The sequence below is a fragment of the Palaemon carinicauda genome, chromosome 33 (genome assembly GCF_036898095.1).
Source record: "Palaemon carinicauda isolate YSFRI2023 chromosome 33, ASM3689809v2, whole genome shotgun sequence".
Classification (NCBI taxonomy): Eukaryota; Metazoa; Arthropoda; class Malacostraca; order Decapoda; family Palaemonidae; genus Palaemon; species Palaemon carinicauda.
The window spans coordinates 62,511,674-62,529,699 of record NC_090757.1 but is presented as its reverse complement, the minus strand read 5'-3'; the positions used below and the strand labels follow the sequence as shown (position 1 = coordinate 62,529,699).

The 18,026-nt window shown below is 39.3% G+C and overlaps 1 protein-coding gene across 3 annotated transcripts in view; it reads right to left on the bottom strand.

Moving 5' to 3' along the window:
• SMC3 (structural maintenance of chromosomes 3) overlaps window positions 1–18,026 on the bottom strand; it is a 73,470-nt gene that overhangs the window by 22,196 nt on the left and 33,248 nt on the right. The gene's annotated exons all lie outside the window — the stretch shown is intronic.

Here is an 18,026-nt window from a genome sequence, read left to right as displayed (position 1 = left end):
TTTCAGTGACAGAACAAAAGCTGAACCTTACAGGACACTCCCATAATGTTCTGATCTACTGTGCAAAGCACAATTTCATCATTTTAATAAGCTGCTGCTTGACGAACGGTCACAATCCAAGGATACTTTGAATTATAATGTGCTATGCCCAGCAAGAGTGCCATCGTAACAATGAAAACATACCAAGACACTACATGTACTGTATTGATAATGATGGCAAACATATCCATTAGTGGAAATAACACAGCACATGACAAATTCAAAGGTTACCATATTTTGTGGTGTACTTTTCTGGGTTAAAGAAATGTGGGAAGTTCTTCCATGTGTCATCGATGCAAACTACAGGATAACTTCCTTGTAGGCGAAAGTCCTGTGATCTCTAATTCTCAACGGCCAAAAATAATTGAAATCGCATTCACCACATTCCAAGTTGGTCTAAATACGAACATAACTGCCATCTTTAATAGTTAAAACATTTAGGTATGAAATAAACAAAACCCCCAAAAGGCTATTAATACGACTTTCCCATAAAATGCAACAAAAGTCTAGATTTTTCTCGCAACAAATAAATCAAGTATCCTTGCTCTATCATTTGTTGCTGAAAGGGCTGAAAAAATTGGGAATGGACAAAGCACAAGCCTAAACGACAAGGAGCAAGTCAGGTACACGACAAAGTTACGTCTACGAGAAATCCTTGTCATTTAGGCCAAAGCAGAAAAGCACATGCAATCAGCCATGCAAAATTATTAGCAAGCCACAGGATACTAAACTGAATTGCTAAACAGACTAGCATCTCCCAAAGGTCAACAAACTTACCTGCTCTTTCTTGTGGAGATGGTACTTGGCAGGTGGGACTGCAGCGAAGGTCTTACGTTGCAATACTTTTAATCCTGGTTTCTCTTTATCTGTTTTTAATTATCGAAATCCCTTCCGTAACCTACCTCTACTCTTGATCGCTTACTCGGGCCAACCAAGGGTATTGACATACCAGAAGTGCTTACATATCTTAAAATTAGAGTCAATGTTGCATACTGTACATAGTGCACAGTGAAGAATAATCTATAAAACAGAATAGGGAAGATCACATTTACAGTACAGGTAAACCCTTTGTATTGGATAAAGCATTTGCATCAGAACCTTATAAAGTAAAGAAAACAGCAACACACTTATTACTTAAATTGATTAAACAAGAAGTTAAAGCACCAACAAACATTTTCCTCTTGGTCATAGCATCCACTTCTAACAGCTAAACAGTAATGTTGCTCTTATGTTACCCAGAAATATTATAACAGTATACTGTACATACTTCTGCATTTTCAACTAAATAACTGATATGCAAATTTATTTCTTGTATTTAATTAATTAAAACCAATTATGGAAGAACTTCAATTGGATACAGAGAAATGTTCAATGAAAAAAAAGAAAAAAGCCATAGGATTAATATTCAATTGATTTACTGTTAGCTGAAATCAGGAATTACATGAAAACATTTCGTTAAAAATGTCATTAAGCATTCTTCAAGAAAATACATTCTTTCGGATATAAAGGGTAACGTTTCATTTGGATATCAATGCACCTATGGTGAAGACTAAGTAACCTTTCACACACTCAAAACATATTGCGAAATGCTAGATACCGTACAATACCAAAAATCTTTTAATCCAACCATAATGAAGAATGATCAACCTTTCAGCCATTCAATACACAGCCACACCTCGAGTATTTAGTCACTTGGCAGGAATCTCAATGATAGGCAGAGTCAATATACATAGTCCCTACATACATTTAGAGTATTTGATTAACCCAAATTTTCTATATATCATGATCATTATGCATGAATGAACTCAGTTTCTGGAGGGGAAAAAAAAATGTTTGAGGAGAAAAAAGACATGCTTTCACTAATTTGATACTTGACTTCAACAGAAGTTTTTTTGTTTGTATTAATAGTGTAAACTTTAGGCAGATTAATTACACATTTTCTTTGAACTGTTTCTTGCCCCATCTTCTGTCATTTATAACTACACTGGTTAAGAAAAACTAGTTACAATCCTTTATGAATTCGGATCTTAAACAGTTGGACAAAATCTTGATATGAATAGACCTCCTGAGGATCCAATGACGAAATTTGACATCAACTGTTTGGGTAACCGCAGGTGATATACAGATAATTTATTTAGCTTTCTAATGCAATTTTTGTACTTTGGCATCACCTGTTCAGATAACAGCTCTCCCGGCCAGGATCCCAAACAGGTTAAAATCCTTATCCCTATTCTAGATATGGATCTCAGGCAAAGTTATTAAATGAGCTCTTTGTACATGTATAATTCTGATAACTCTAGCCACTCTTGGCATCAAAATCTTCTGACTACTTCATCCATGATGCAAATACTGTACTGGTTATACCATTAACTCCAGGTCTTGCATTTTCTTTCCACAATATTGTAGGACACCCTTCAAAATCAAGTATTTGAATAAATGGAGCTTTAGTTGTTCATACCAGGTGCAAATGACTCAAGACATATTCTTGTTCATTGGTTTTGTTTACTGAGCTTGTTGACATACATATTCAAATTCTATCCATCAAAAAGTTATCATATAATTCTATATTACAATTCATCATTCATTTATGGCTTTGCTTTCCCTATGGGACCCCTAAGCTTGTAATATTCTGCATTTACAAATAGGGTTAGAGCTTAGCTTGTAACAGAAACTACTGTATAATGGTGTCACTTTTAATTCCTTGACATTTTTGCTTCTATTCTGCGACACAATTACTCTAAAGCTTTGCCTTTCTTCCATAAACATATTTCCACGTATAAACTACCGGTACTGTGTTTACTTGACCACTAGTTAGAAAACTTCCACAAAATACTTAGCGTTTCCTCGACTGCTAGTTAGAAAACTTCCACCTTATGACATTTAATCTCAACTGCTTTGCATAGCACTTGTTCTCAACAACATGGACTCGTGAACATAATTAAAGCACAATTATTCAAAAGCTAATAGGACAAACTGTCAATGAAAATTCTGAATAATTCCATTATAGACGTTTCCAAAACTTCTGACATTGTTTGTAGTTGAAGCTTAGACAAAATGTTTATTACAGTGTAAATATTTGCTGTGGCTCATGGCAGCTCTTCCCAAAATTCAAATCATAGGGCACACGCATTGCCTCATCTTAGAGGCAGATTTATTTGAGAATGGATTAGCTTTTTCAAGTACATCTAGCTTCCTCTATTGCATGATTAAGGTCATTGCTAGAATCAAGGCCAATAGAATAAACAGGTCGACCCACGCGCAGCTTTCGCTCGGATGGCCATTATTAATGTGACGTCAGCAGGTTCGACACCTGAGTCACGTGACTAGACGCACCGTCAAAAATCCCCCAAGGCAATCGAAAGCCCTTGTCCGGAGAGAAGCTCCAGGCAATCTAAAGAGGAGCACGTGTCCTCTTTCTCACATTTTTTTCTTTCCTCTGTCTCTCTCTGACTGCTTGTCCATAATCTCATTTAATTATATTGTTATTATTATCATTATTATTATTATTATGATTTATTATTATTATTATTATTATTATTATTATTATTATTATTATTATACTTTTGATATTAATATAGAATAAATATAATAATAACAGCAGCCACCACCACCAACAACAACAACAACAATAATATCAGTATTATTACAATAATAATGATAATAATAATAATAATAATAATAATAATAATAATGATAATAATAGTAATAATAATAATAATAATAATAATAATAATAATAAATTGCTATGATTATTATTCTTTGACTCTTGATACCATTATTACTATTATTATAATTATACTCCTTATATTATTATATTGTTTTTATTATTATGGTTATCATTATTTTTAGTATTATTATTATTATTAATGATTACCGTTATCATATATGATGGAGGCGATTTATAATTATACAATGGTGACCTCTCTATAATCATATTTGGGATTTGAGACAGAGCAAGGCTGTGAGACAAATTGAGTCGGAGAGAGATGGATGTCTGACCTGGGCTGCTCATTAAAGACTAACCATAGGTTCAGCGTGGGACCTTTTTGAACCTGTTGACACCACGGATGCGCAAACTTCAAAATTTCAAGCGGCCGTGGGTTGACCTGTTATTCTATTGGCCTTGGCTAGAATAACACCATTGTTCACGATTATGGGTTAAGATACAAAACTTTGTAGTTATTTTTAAGAACTACACTACACGTTACAACATTTCTGCTATGGCTCACTTTTATAACCTACTTACTGCAATCAAAATGGCCGATTCTGCAGTGAAATTATGAAACTGTTGGGCAATGGAAACTAGCATTTTTACATAGTTAACAGAACAGACCCTACTAAAACACCTTTTAGCCTATCTGCATAAACTGCACAATACTCTTATAGTGATCCCCACAGCCTTTGATTCCACACACTTAAGAAAAGGAGGCTTAATGATTGTCCACCTATATCAAGGGTGGCATGGAATAACATGTTTTCTAAATTTCTTCCCATCCAAAATCTAGTACTTTGAGCATGTCCTCGGAAAGTATAACTTGCTACTCTACTTATCCAAGCTGTATCATATTAACTAGACAATATCAAAAGGTCTCAACTTTATATCATCCTCTCTCAAATTGTGAAGGACTTGAAACAGTGGAAAAAATGGCAATTTTTTACCTGTACAGTAATAATATTTGGACATCAGGTGTTATTTTACAAGGTTTTTCTTGAAAAAAAAAAATCGATACATAAATATAATTCATATTAAAAAAATTTAATTCCTAAACACAAAATGATGACTGAATTACTTCAATGTTTCATAAAACCTTTAGACTTACAATTTGAATGATAATTTTCCCCATTCTAGCTATCAGTAATTGGTGAACAATGGATTGTCAATATGAATTTCTAACTTCTTAATTGTATTTATAACTGAGGAAAAAAACCCTCCTTTTCTATATGTATCTGAAAGTATGACATTTGGACTACATTCCTAATTGATGGGACTTGGGCTGTTTCTACTAAAATAATTATTTAAAAGACAAAAGCTATTCAGCCTATAACCTAATGTCCTACCAACAGATCTTAAGAATCCTAAATTGAACCAAACTACAAAATTTACTTCATTAGAACTGGAAAAATTAAATCATAATACAATCAAATAAATCCTAATATTTTTGCCAATGATAGCACTTTATTATTACTATTTACCAACATAAAGGAAATGAACATAATTTCAGTATCTTGAAGTAAGTACTGTACTCCAATTACCAAGGATTGTCTTGGAAGAAACTATTGTCATTGAAGAACTACATATACATATTGACTAAAATAGCAACACAAAACAAAACTAGCAGCAAGAAACTATTTTCAGCTACACGAAAGAAAACTAGCAACAGAAAACTGTATTTTTAAGAAATCTAACAAGAAATTCTATTTTCACTTTAACCTGAAAATGTGGAACTTCAGAAGTTCAACATTTTTGTAAAATCTTTAGATGTAAAGGCTGGTGTTAGTCTTGTTTTGTTGTTTTTACATGACATCCATTTTAACATTGCTGTTAAACTTAAATCTCTTATATTTTACACTCCTCACTAACTAACTTTTTAACTAACTCATAATATATGGCTTATTTCCAATTCCCTTATATCCTGTTATCACTGGATAACTTTCCCTGTTGGAGCTTTTTCAACCATGGATGTAGCCTGGCCAGTAGTAATAATAATCAATACAAAACTAACACTATACAGTATCTTCATATAATGTTCAGCATTCATGCAAAAATAGCTTTATATTTTTAAGCTAATTATTTCTATGTAAATAAGAATTTTGTATATTTGATAATACAAGGCCTTACTTAACAGTGTTTTCTTTTTCATGGACAAAATATATGCCAAGCTGCCAAAACCAAATTTTTATTACTTAAAAATAGCATTAATGCCACATGCTTGCATTTTTGTATTAGAATAAACTTTTCGCCCGGATGTCGCTATAATTATGCCATTTTACAACGTATGAATATTTCAATGCAGTGTCTAGTAGCACGCTTGGTGCCTGTTCCTCCAGTTCTTGCACAAGCAAATTGCTCTGGCAAATTATCAGTTACTATTCCTTTGCATTACCCAATCATCCTGCCATCTTCAATTGCCAAGGCTTAATTTTTCTCACTTAGAAAACACAGTAATACTAATACCTCAGGTTACGAGTAACTTGGAATAGGAGCATGAAAAATTATATCGGTATGCGAGTATTAAATGAGTCTGGGAGCATAACTTTCCCTTCGCATGTGGACTTTTTGTGAACCAGTACAAGGTGTCAAGCAGTGCCCTACGCAACATAAGCAGTGTTCAAAGCTTGTTCATGTGATTTTTACATAATTATAAAAGAAAAGCAGTAGTTTCTAAATAAGACACTGTCAAAAATTTCATGTACGTGTAAAAGTGACCGTGTCCATAAAGCATAATTCACGTGACCAGTTAAAAAAATGGTTCCTGAGAGTAACTCCCAATATTAAACCCAACATTCTTATGGAGAGATCCTCCAAACCCTGGTGCATTGGTTACGACTCTCCTCAAAGGTTAATGTCAATATTTCTCCTTTTTTTACAGAACAATACAGTGAATCAACTTATATAATGATATGCATCAAAATTTTTTAAACATTATAACGCTATAAAAATCAATGTATGTGTGTATTTATGAACGTGTGGAATGCATCAACTGAATTCCCTTTATAAAAAAAAATTACTTTGGTTAATGAGTTTGTAAGGGATGCTGCCAGAAAACGAGGTCTTGTTTACAAGGATCCCTTTTTGACTTTTGATACATTCATGGCTTTAATTCAACTCATATTAAGTAACCTAATTACTTCCACTACCAAAATTCTGATCAAAGGAAATACAAGACAAGTCATTCCACACCACAAATCCAGCCTAGTAAGTTGTAAGCACAAGGTACATTGTTAGCTTTTAGTCACTAGTACATTGAAAAATTGTGGTCGCAAACCTTATCCAGTTCTCTCTCTGGAACGTTATATAAAAGCTAATCAAATGGGCAGGTTATGATAAATACAATTACATTATTCATCAAATTGTGAATATACATTTCTGAAAACATAACATTCTAAGACAATTTTAACTATACAAGTCAATTTTTCTGACTGCATCACAGGACAAGACTAAATAGCAGAAGTTTTCGATTTGGAATGGGTACAAAACTCTTACAATTCACCTATATAGCTTTGGACAGAAATAAAGAAATTTCAAATCTGGTAAGTGTATGTATGTAACCTTTTGGTGTGAGCTTGACCTTTTCCTTTATACTGTTTACAGTACAGTGAAACCCCTTGACACGAGACAAGTTGCAAAGATTTTTTTCACCTATTAGGAAAAAATTTTCATCATATGAAAGAAGATACATACATATATATATCAAAGCACTTCCCCCAATTTTGGGGGTAGCCGACAAAAAAGGGGACATCTCCTCTCTATGTTCCTCCCAGCCTGACAAGGGACTCGACTGAGTTCGGCTGGTACTGCTAGGGTGCCACAGCCCACCCTCCCACATTATCCACCACAGATGAAGCTTTATAATGCTGAATCCCCTACTGCTGCTACCTCCGCGGTCATCCAAGGCACCGGAGGAAGCAGCAGGGCCTACCGGAACTGCGTCACAATTGCTCGCCATTCATTCCTATTTCTAGCACGCTCTCTTGCCTCTCTCACATCTATCCTCCTATCACCCAGAGCTTCCTTCACTCCATCCATCCACCCAACCCTTGGCCTTCCTCTTGTACTTCTCCCATCAACTCTTGCATTCATCAGCTTCTTTAGCAGACAGCCATTTTCCATTCTCTCAATATGGCCAAACCACCTCAACACATTCATATCCACTCTAGCTGCTAACTCAAGATACAGTACGAAATTCGTCACCCGCCAAGAACAATTTTAAAATTTACTTTCCGCCAAGCTGTAAACTCTCCACAATTGCCTCTGCTCCCCCATTAGTTATCTCCCTACCTTGATGCTACATACCGCTGTAAGATCCAGCTCTATTTTATATAAATAAGTAAATTTTCATGTTAAACACAATGAACGATACTGTATTGTATATGTACAATATGTATGTACGCACATTGCTATTATGTATATCAAAACATTAGCGATATAATTCAATTTCACTTTGGTAAATCAATAAGATTGCAACATTTTTTTCCTTCAAACGTCATGAATTTAATTTTATATAAATTATATTTATATGAAAAAACACAATGAACAGAACTGTTTTGTATAAACGAACGCACGATGCTACTACGAATATCAAACACAGCAATATTTTTTTCTTTCATTTCAGTAAATAACTGATCATAACATTTTTTCCTTTTAATGTCCTGGTTATCCATTTACAATTTATTTCATATCAATAAAAAAAGAAAAATGAACAGTAATGTATTGTGTATGTACAGTATGTACTGTATGTACGGACAATGCTACAATGCATATCAAAACATTAGCGATAGATTTTTCATTTGGGTAAATAAATAAGTTGAAAAAATTATTTACTGAACTTAAGGTTCATTCATTCTACTAAGTTCATGTACATAATAACAATGAATCTTGCTTGTATTACAATAAAATAGCTTAAAAATATGTGTAGGTTATTTATTGATGTATCATCAATGAATACCAATTGTATTACTGAACAATGAAATAGCTACCGTTAAAAATGAGTTGGAGAAAACGGTCTGGTTATGCATGATAGAAAATATACCTTTACAGTAAGGTCAACTTAAATAAAAGTACCCTACATGCATACTGTAAATTTTGTATATGTAGGGATTTTGTATATGTAGAGTATTCTACTGTATTATTTCCCATTTATAATTGCATTATGTTCTAATAACTTTTATTTATAGGTATCAAGAGTTAGCTTAGTTATATTGAATGATTCAAATGTATTTGGCTATATTTCATTGCAGTTATAGCTTTACTATAATATTTAATGTGGTGTTTTTGTAGGGCTTGGAACGAATTAGGCGATTTAAATGTAAAACATGACACATAAGAAAAATTCACGATACGAAAGCCTCTCCAGACCCAATTAATTTCAAATCTAGAGGCATTACTGTATAGTACATCCAATAGAAACTTATTAATAGAGGTACTATATCTACTTGTTCTGTACTAGAAATACAGTCTATTGGGGATAATGCTATCCAGCACCTCAAATAGTTTAAAGAATTTATAATCTATAATTCATTTACTGTTACCTACTGAATGGCAGTGATTATTATCAAAAGGGGTGGGGAGGAGATTATCCAGCCTCTCTCTCAAAGCGCAGGGCTCTAGAGGGAATACAATAAATAATCCAAATTTTAAGACATTTGTATTTTTCCTAACTAAACAAACCTGAGTCCTATAATAAGAGTACATTTTAGCTTGGCTGGAACTTTGGCAGTCAAAATTTATAACGAGGTATGGCTAGTTACACCTACAGTAGTAGCCAATATTGACCTTCACCTACAGATTACCGGGTTGGTGAGGCATGAACTGAAAGCTAACGGAATCAGGTTTGAATAGTTAAGAAAATTACAAATAGCTTTCAACATCTGGAATTTGTTCACACAAGGATAAAAAAAAACATCCTTTAATCGGAGACTCATCTTTAGGGGGGAGGAAGCCCATATAACCATAAAGACATTTAAATCATAGGGAAGTCAAATTGCTCAAACCTGATAGTTATCACCTTCAAACACTTGAGAATACTGTATATATTCATAGCTTGGGCTAGGTTTGTTGCTGACAAATGGTCAAGGAAGATTCTATACCCTTGGAGGGATATGTCAATGTATGACCAATTAGGCATAATGTACCCTACATTAGTCTATCCATGAGCGATACTTCTATAGCTGACTCAAATAGAACAGCTGCTCAGTATGGAAACTGGCTCGCATCAATGTCCGATCTAGCAAGTAATGGAACAACCACTACACCCCATTAGCGGGGAAGGAAAAAGACCAGCCACTTAAAATCCTAGACTAACGTCATGACCGATAACTTGTATGAGATGTTTATTGTCGCATAAGGAGCTGGGTGAGCCCAAACACCTGCAGAGCAGCGACCACAGGTCACAATAAAATCATACCTCAAGTGCTAGACATATGTTCTTCCTGGAAGCAAGGGTAGATCCGATATCCAGGTTTCATGTGATTGCGTCTGGGTGTGTAAGCACTTGTATCGCATACCGACATGCATCTTATGGGGAAGGAATGTTCCAATTAAATACTCTCGCATCTAACAATTCACATGCAAACATAGAACCATAAAGTTTCTTTCATTAATACAAAGTGAATGTGAGCTTTTGTTAGATGAACGTAGCTTTCTAGGATGCATATGAACAGTATAGCCTTCTCATCTGAGGATCGCAAGCCACCAGTAGTGTGTAGACTGATGTGACACCAAGATCTGATAAGTGGGTCATTTGAGGAAGCACAAGAGTGGCATAGTCCTCACGATCTTCATGTTTACAGGCGAGTAAACGTGTGCAAGCATGCAAACGCTATAAGCCTAATGAATGAGCATGCTAGCGTGTACATGGTAAGTGGCGCTCCATGTAGAAAAAAATGATCACATGCAGATGTGTCGGTGAGGAATTGCGAACAAGCTGAGGTGGCACTCCTTTACGAGAACAGGTTAGGAGCAGCGCGTGATCAGATGCGGTCAGGGTCAAGTAGGAGCACAGAATCGCGAAAAGATGGGATTGCTCCTAGGAACGCCCGTCACAGAGGTGAGATGGTGAATGCGTGATAGCGAAAAGATGAGATAGAGCACTCTTATGAGCACATAATTGAATTTTTTATGAGCTCTTAAAGAGGCAAGATGGCACTCCCCTCGAAAGGCGGCATTTTTACTTCTAACTGGCAGTGTGCTCCAAGTCCAATGAATAAATGGATCCACTGTTGGTGATAGGAGACGAAGGAATAAATTGAAGTTCTTCTATCGACAGTTATGGGGTCCTTTGACACGCCAGACAGTACTACACTGGATCCTTCTCTCTGGTTACGGTTTTTTCACTTTGCCTACACATACACCGAATAGTCTGGCCTATTCTTTGCAGATTCTCCTCAGTCCTCCTACACCTGACAACACTGAGATTACCAAACAATTCTTCTTCACCCAAGGGGTTCACTACTGCACTATAATTGTTCAGTGGGTACTTTCCTCTTGGTAAGAGTAAAAGTGACTCTTCTAGGAGGACACTCCAAAATCAAATCATTGTTCTCTAGTCTTGGGTAGTGCCATAGCCTCTATACCATGGTCTTCCACTGTCTTGGGTTAGAGTTCTCTTGCTTGAGGGTACACTCCAGCACACTATTCTATTGAATTTCTCTTCCTCTTGTTTTGTTAGTTTTTATAGTTATATAGAAAATATTTATTCTAATGTTAATACCGTTCTTGAAATATTCCCCCCCCCCTTTCCTTGCCTCACTGGGCTATTTTCCCTATTGGGGTCCCTGGGCTTATGGCATCTTGTTTTTCCAACTAGGGTTGTAACTTAGCAAATATGGAATTTTCATTTAAAATAAATTTTTAAATATACTTATCTGGTAGTTACATATATATAGCTTTATCCCGCCGTTTCGTCGCGCGCACGGCAGAAATTCAAAATTCGCGGCAATCGCCGATAGGTGGCCAGGTGATCATACCTGTGCTCCCTCTATCTAGGTACCTGGAACCATTCCCATTAGTCCACAGAAATTCCATGCCCGTTTTCAGAGGGGAGGGAGGGACCTTTTATACAATATGTAAATACCAGTTAAGTATATTTAAAAATTTAATTTAAAATGAAAATACTATTTTTAAATATCTAACTTCCCCGGTAGTTACATATATATAGCTGATTGACACCATTGGTGGTGGGTTAGAAAACCGCAACACCGTTGGGAATTCGTAGAATTATTAATCGCTACAAATTAGCTGTACCAATAATCTGGTTCCTACCTGATAAGGAAGCTGGGTTCAGTTTTCCTGCCTCATTTGCCTGCATTCCTTGAGAGACCCAGCGATCCACCCAGGGGACTGTAGAAAGTCTCTGTGGGGCTGTCACACGGTCCTCGACCTTAACATGACTAGACCACCACCCTTGCTATCCTGGCATACCTGATAAGGAAGCTGGCTTCATAGTTTTCCTGCCTCATTTGTCTGCATTCCTTGAGAGACCCAGCGATCCACCCAGGGGACTGTAAAGTCTCTGGGGGGCTGTCACACGGTCCTTGACCTTAACATGACTAGACCACCACCCTTGCCAAAAACACACTCCATAAAACCTAACATAGACTTGCATCCCAGGCTATGGAAGGTTGCAGCAACCTTCACAGACAACCTGTGAGAACAAGTTCAAGAAAAGGCAAGGGTATAAACAAGGTTATAGGTTAGAGGCAGTAGTACCTTCTCCAACTACGGCACAGGAGTCAACGTACGGACCCAGGGAACAACAATCCTCATATTGGGTCTGTACCTCTTTAGGTAACAATCTACGATGATTGATTTGTTTCGCCAGAATGTCGCTTCCAAAATCGCTTCCATAGACTTGTGTCTCTAAGCCATCGAAATTGCCACAGCTCTTACTTCTTGTGCTTTGACTTTGAGGAATGGGAAGCTTTCCTAGTTACAGTTCTGGTGAGCTTCCCTTATTAAATCCTTGATAAGGAACGCCAGTGCATTTTTTGACAAGGGTAACGAAGGTTTCTTCACCGAGCACCAGAGGTTGTCTGCCTGTCCCCTCATGTTTTTGGTCCTCTGCTGATAAAAACTTTAGGGCCCTCACTGGCCAAAGGCCTCTCTCCTTTTCCTGTCCTACTAAATGAGTTAACCCTGGAATGGTGAAGGATCTGGGCCATGGTTGAGAAGGATTCTCGTTCTTGGCGAGAAACCCTAGTTGCAGCGAGCAGACTGCATTCTCTCCATTGAAGCCTACATTTTTGCTAAAGGCTTGCAATTCTCCTATCCTCTTGGCTGTTGCCAACGCAACCAGGAATAGGGGCTTCTTAGTGAGATCCTTCCATGAAGCCTTGTCGAGAGGTTCAAACCTGCTCGAGGTTAAAAACATCAGGACTACATCCAAATTCCAAGAGGGAGTCGGGTTGACCTTCCTCTTGACTGTCTCAAAGGACCTTATGGGGTCCGAGAGATCCTTGTCTCCCGACACGTCAATATCTCTGTGACGGAAGCAGGAAGCTAGCATGCTGCGGTATCCCCTGATAGTTGATAGTGCTAGCTTCTCTTGGGTTCTTAAGTGTAACAGAAAATCTGCCAGTTGAGGTAGAGAGGTACTGGAAGAGGAAATGTTGTGAACTCTGCACCATTCCCTGAACACGCCTCACTTTGACTGGTACACCTTGATTGTGGATGTCCTCCTCGCTCCCGCGATTGCTCTTGTAGCTTCCCTCGAAAAGCCCTTCGCTCTTGCCAGCTTTTCCGATAGACGAAAGGCAGTTAGATGAGAGCGAGGAGATTTTGATGGTATCTCTCTAGATGTGACTGTCTTAGTAGATCGTTCCGACAAGGTAACGATCTGGGGATGTCTACTAGCCACTCCATCACTTCTGTGAACCAGGGTCTCATGGGCCAAAAACGGAGCTATCATGGTCATGCGGGCGTTGTTCGACTCCCTGAACTTCTTCAAGACTCTGTCTAGGATCCTGAATGGGGCGAAAGGCATACGTGTCTAGTACACCCCACTCCATGAGTGGGGCGTCCACTGCCACTGCTTCCTGGTCTGGGACTGGAGAGCAGTAAACAGGTAACCTCTTGTTCTCTGCGACGCAAAGGGGTCTAGGTCTATTGACGGTTCTCCCCACAGATTCCAAAGCCTGCTGCACACCTCGTGATGTAGGGTCCATTCTGTCGTGAGAACCTGTCTGCCTCTGCTGAGAAAATCCGCTCTGACATTCTTCTCTCCCTCTATGAAGCGGGTTATCAGAGATATATTGTTCACTTTTGCCCACAGCAGGAGATCTTTGCTGCCTCTGGAGGGAATCCGAACGAGTGCCACCGTTTCCTGATGTAGGCCAACGCTGTGGTGTTGTCTGCGTTGACCTGTACTAATTTGTTTTGGACCTCCTCCTGGAAGTGTATTCGCACTAGATGAATGGCCACCAGTTCCTTCACGTTTATGTGCCATTTCTTCTAGTAGCTTGTTGGGGTCGTCCCACCAACTTGACTGATTCCTGATTCCCAGAGGGATCGGAATCCCCGTCTCTAGGTCTTGGTCTCTTGTCCAATAACTTGACAGATGGAACTGAAGTGGACGTAGATGTAGTCACTTGTAGATCCTCCAGACACTTTAGCAACCTGGCTCTGATTAGCCAGTCGTCCAGGTGCATCGATATTCGTACCCTTTCCAGATGTATCCAGAGAGCTAGGTTCGATACCACTCGTGTGAAAACGTAAGGGGCCATGCTTAGTCCAAAACAAAGTGCTTTGAACTGAAAATTTGTTGCGTGATGTACAAATTTCAGATATTTCCTGTAGTTCGGGTGGATTGGGACGTGAAAATACGCGTCCTGCAGGTCTATCGACACCATCCAGTCTCCTTGTCTGGAGCCTGATAGGACTGACGCAGATGTCTCCATAGCATACTTGACTTTGCTCACGTACTTGTTCAGTGGACTTTCGTCCAGAACGTGTCTCCAATCCCCCGAGTTCTTGGGTACCAGAAGTAGTCTGTTGTAAAACCCCTCTGACGAGGGGTCCTCTACCACTTCTATTGCTGCTTTAGACAGCATCTGGTTTACCTGCTCTTGAAGAGCTGCTGCTTTGCTCCCCGAGTATGTAGCTGTCAACTCTAACGGCTCTGGCGAAAGACGAGGCTTTCTTAGGAAGAGGATTTGTATCCTTCCTTCAGTATTTCGACTGTCCAATCGTCTACTACCCTTTGGCTCCACTCTTGCCAGTAGTGGGATAATCTGGCTCCCACTTGCGTCTGGAAGTTGTTGAGTTCACTTTTTGGGTTTCGGTTGCTGTTTAAAGTTTTACGAGGTTGCCCCCCAGCAGCCATTCTCTGGCTTCCTCTCGAAAGGTATCTCCCATGAAAGGACTGACGCGTGGGAGGAGCTTCCTTCTCCTTCCTGGCTAAAAAGTTTGCCGGAAGAACTTTCCTGGCAGTCCTTGTAATCAGATCTTTCATTGCTTGTGTGCAAGAGCTGCCGATAAGTCCTTCACTAGCTCTGAAGGGAAGAGGTATTTGGTCAAGGGAGCATACAAGAGCTCTGTTCTCAGAGCTAGAGTCACTCCTGATGACAGGAAAGAAACAGCATAGCTCTTTTCTTAATACCTGCTCTGAAAAGGGCCGTGAGTTCGGCTGTCCCGTCCCTTACAGCTTTATCGGGACAGGCAAAAAGGAGCATTTGCATCTCGTTCTTCTCGTCCGTAACATCTGCGAGGGCTCTGAGAGTCCAGTCCATCAAGCTGAAGACGCCTTTCAGCAAGTGGTTATTTCCGATGTGGGCCACATAACTTTAGCCTCAGTCATGGCTGTTCTACGTGAGCGTCTACGAGTCTGGAGAAAGTCCCCTTGGGAAGAGGCAGGAACTCCCAAGCCGAGAGCCTCCCCAGTCTCGTACCACACGCTAGATCTAGAAGCCAATCTCGTTGGGGGGAAGGAAAAGGTTCTCCGTCCCTGTTCCTTTCCTTCAAAATCCAGTCGTTCAACACCGAAAACAGCCCTCTTCACAAATCTGGCTAAAACCGTCTTCTTGAAGGAGGAAGAATTCTGGGGTCTACCCTTCATAAACTGCGAGGGCGGGCTCCGAGGAACAGCCTGCTGAAAATCATTCGGAAATAAGTCCGCCAATACCACAAGTAATCTTTACAGATTCGCCTCATGAAGTTTCTTGCATCTCCTCCTCTGAGATCTCTTCAAAAGGCTTGGCGATTTCCAATGTTGAACGAGTGGGGGAATCACAAGCCTCGTCCTACTTGCGTGCGTCATGCATGCGTCCAGCATGCTGCAAGGGAGCGTCATACTTGCGTGCGTCATGCATGCGTCCAGCATGCTGCGAGGGAGCGTCACGATCCTTGTCACCTCCCGTCACGCGTCCAGCTTGCTGCGAGGGAGCGTCTATGAGCGTTGCAATTTGCGGCGAGTCCGCATCTCGCTGTCCTAACTCCAGTCTTATCCTGACTTCTGGCGACAAGGAGTCCAATATCATGATGCCTGGCGTCACGTTGTTCCAACGCTAGACGCTCGGAAATAGGACCTTCGCGATCTTGACGCTCAGGACTATGACGTTCGCGATCTCGACGCTCGGTTTCATGACATCTGAGGCTCTTACTTCTAGTCACAGTTCTGACTACCAACTACTCGACGCTTGGCGTGAAGTAGTCCAACTCCTTGACACTAAACTCTCTTCCTCTCTAGCAGGAAGGGAAAAACGTAAGACGGCAGCCTCGTCTGTGAGCTGCGTCATCCAACGGCGAAGATAACACTTTTACCTCGCCTTTCCCATGGTGAGGGCGAGCGTCCTGGGAAGTGTCAACAGGTACGCTCGAAGGGACGACTGCTCAGGGGCTAACGCCTCTCGCCTCCCTTCGCCTGTCGACATTCCTTCTCCTAGGGGTTGGGAAGCATGGAAGAGGTCCAGGGCTAGGAGAACGACAGGTTCAAGCAGCCGCACCCTCCACTGCACTGATTTAAGCACTGAAACTAGCACTTTTAACTCTTTCACATCAGACCATAATTTAGACCTGCCCGCTGCGAGAGATTCTAATCTTTCGCCAAGGGCTAGAATGAGAATTCAATAGGCTATACGATTAATATTAGTATTCCCAATATCGAAATATTAAATAACGATACAAAGTATTGTGGAACTGTAACGATCGTCATGAGTACTACGTAGCGTAAATTGACTGTACGCCAGTGTAATCTCTATAATAGATCGATGATTAACTAAAGAAAGTATACTAATAGGACAAATATTTACTTAAAAATATATTTTGCTTACATTATAAAAATTAAATACTTATGCTTTGTGAGTTAGTATTTTCTTTACATTCCTTGCAAGAAAAAGAAAAGAATTTACATATTTGCAAGTCATTCTTCGTAGAGTTTACGTCACACGATTATTGACGTCATAGTGCTGGCGGAATGATTTCCTTCCCCATCATGTCTTAAAGAGTTGGTTCGTTAGTTTTTACAGTAGGGGGAAAAATTCCTGATCCTATCCCTTTCAAGCTTACGTACATAGCAATCATATTCCAAAAGAAAAAGAAAAGTACACACATGCCCTCTGCATTGCTACATACTGTGTGGGAATCAAGAGCAGCACCAATGGGTACTTCACCAATTTGTAGTTAAAGCAAACCCAAACAAAGTAGAGCGAATTTCCAACGTGTTGCTAGAACGAAGGCAGGGAATTTCTGAGGACTAATGGAAATTGTTCCAGGTATCTGGATAGAGGGAGCACAGGTATGATCACCTGGCCACCTATCGGCGATTGCCACAAATTTGGAATTTCTGCCGTGCGCGCGACCAATCGACGAGATAAAGCTATAAATATGTAACTACCAGGGAAGTTAGATATTTAAAAAATAATAATGCAATGATGCCGTTTCACTCCTTAGTTACGATGACATCGTTGTCACTCCCAAACAATAGCGAGGAAGTAAACAGCAACTTAACATGAACAAAAGGTGTATATTGGCAGGTTACACAGTAACTATCAGTCAGCTCCAGTTGTCAGGGAAACCGCAAAACGTTTGGCCTTCCTTAAATTCCCTTGCACAAACTGGTAAACATAAACTAGATAAAAACATCAGGTTGACAGTGCCACGAGTACAACCGGAGTACTAGCTGGGGGCAGGATTTCCTGGCCATCGTGCCAAAAGTACCGATATCTCGTTATAAATTCTAGCAAGTTCCAAGCAAGCTGAAAACACTCCTATTAAAGGATGGTTGTGTTTGTGCAGGAAAAAAAATAAATTCATAATGATGAAAACAAATTAGCAA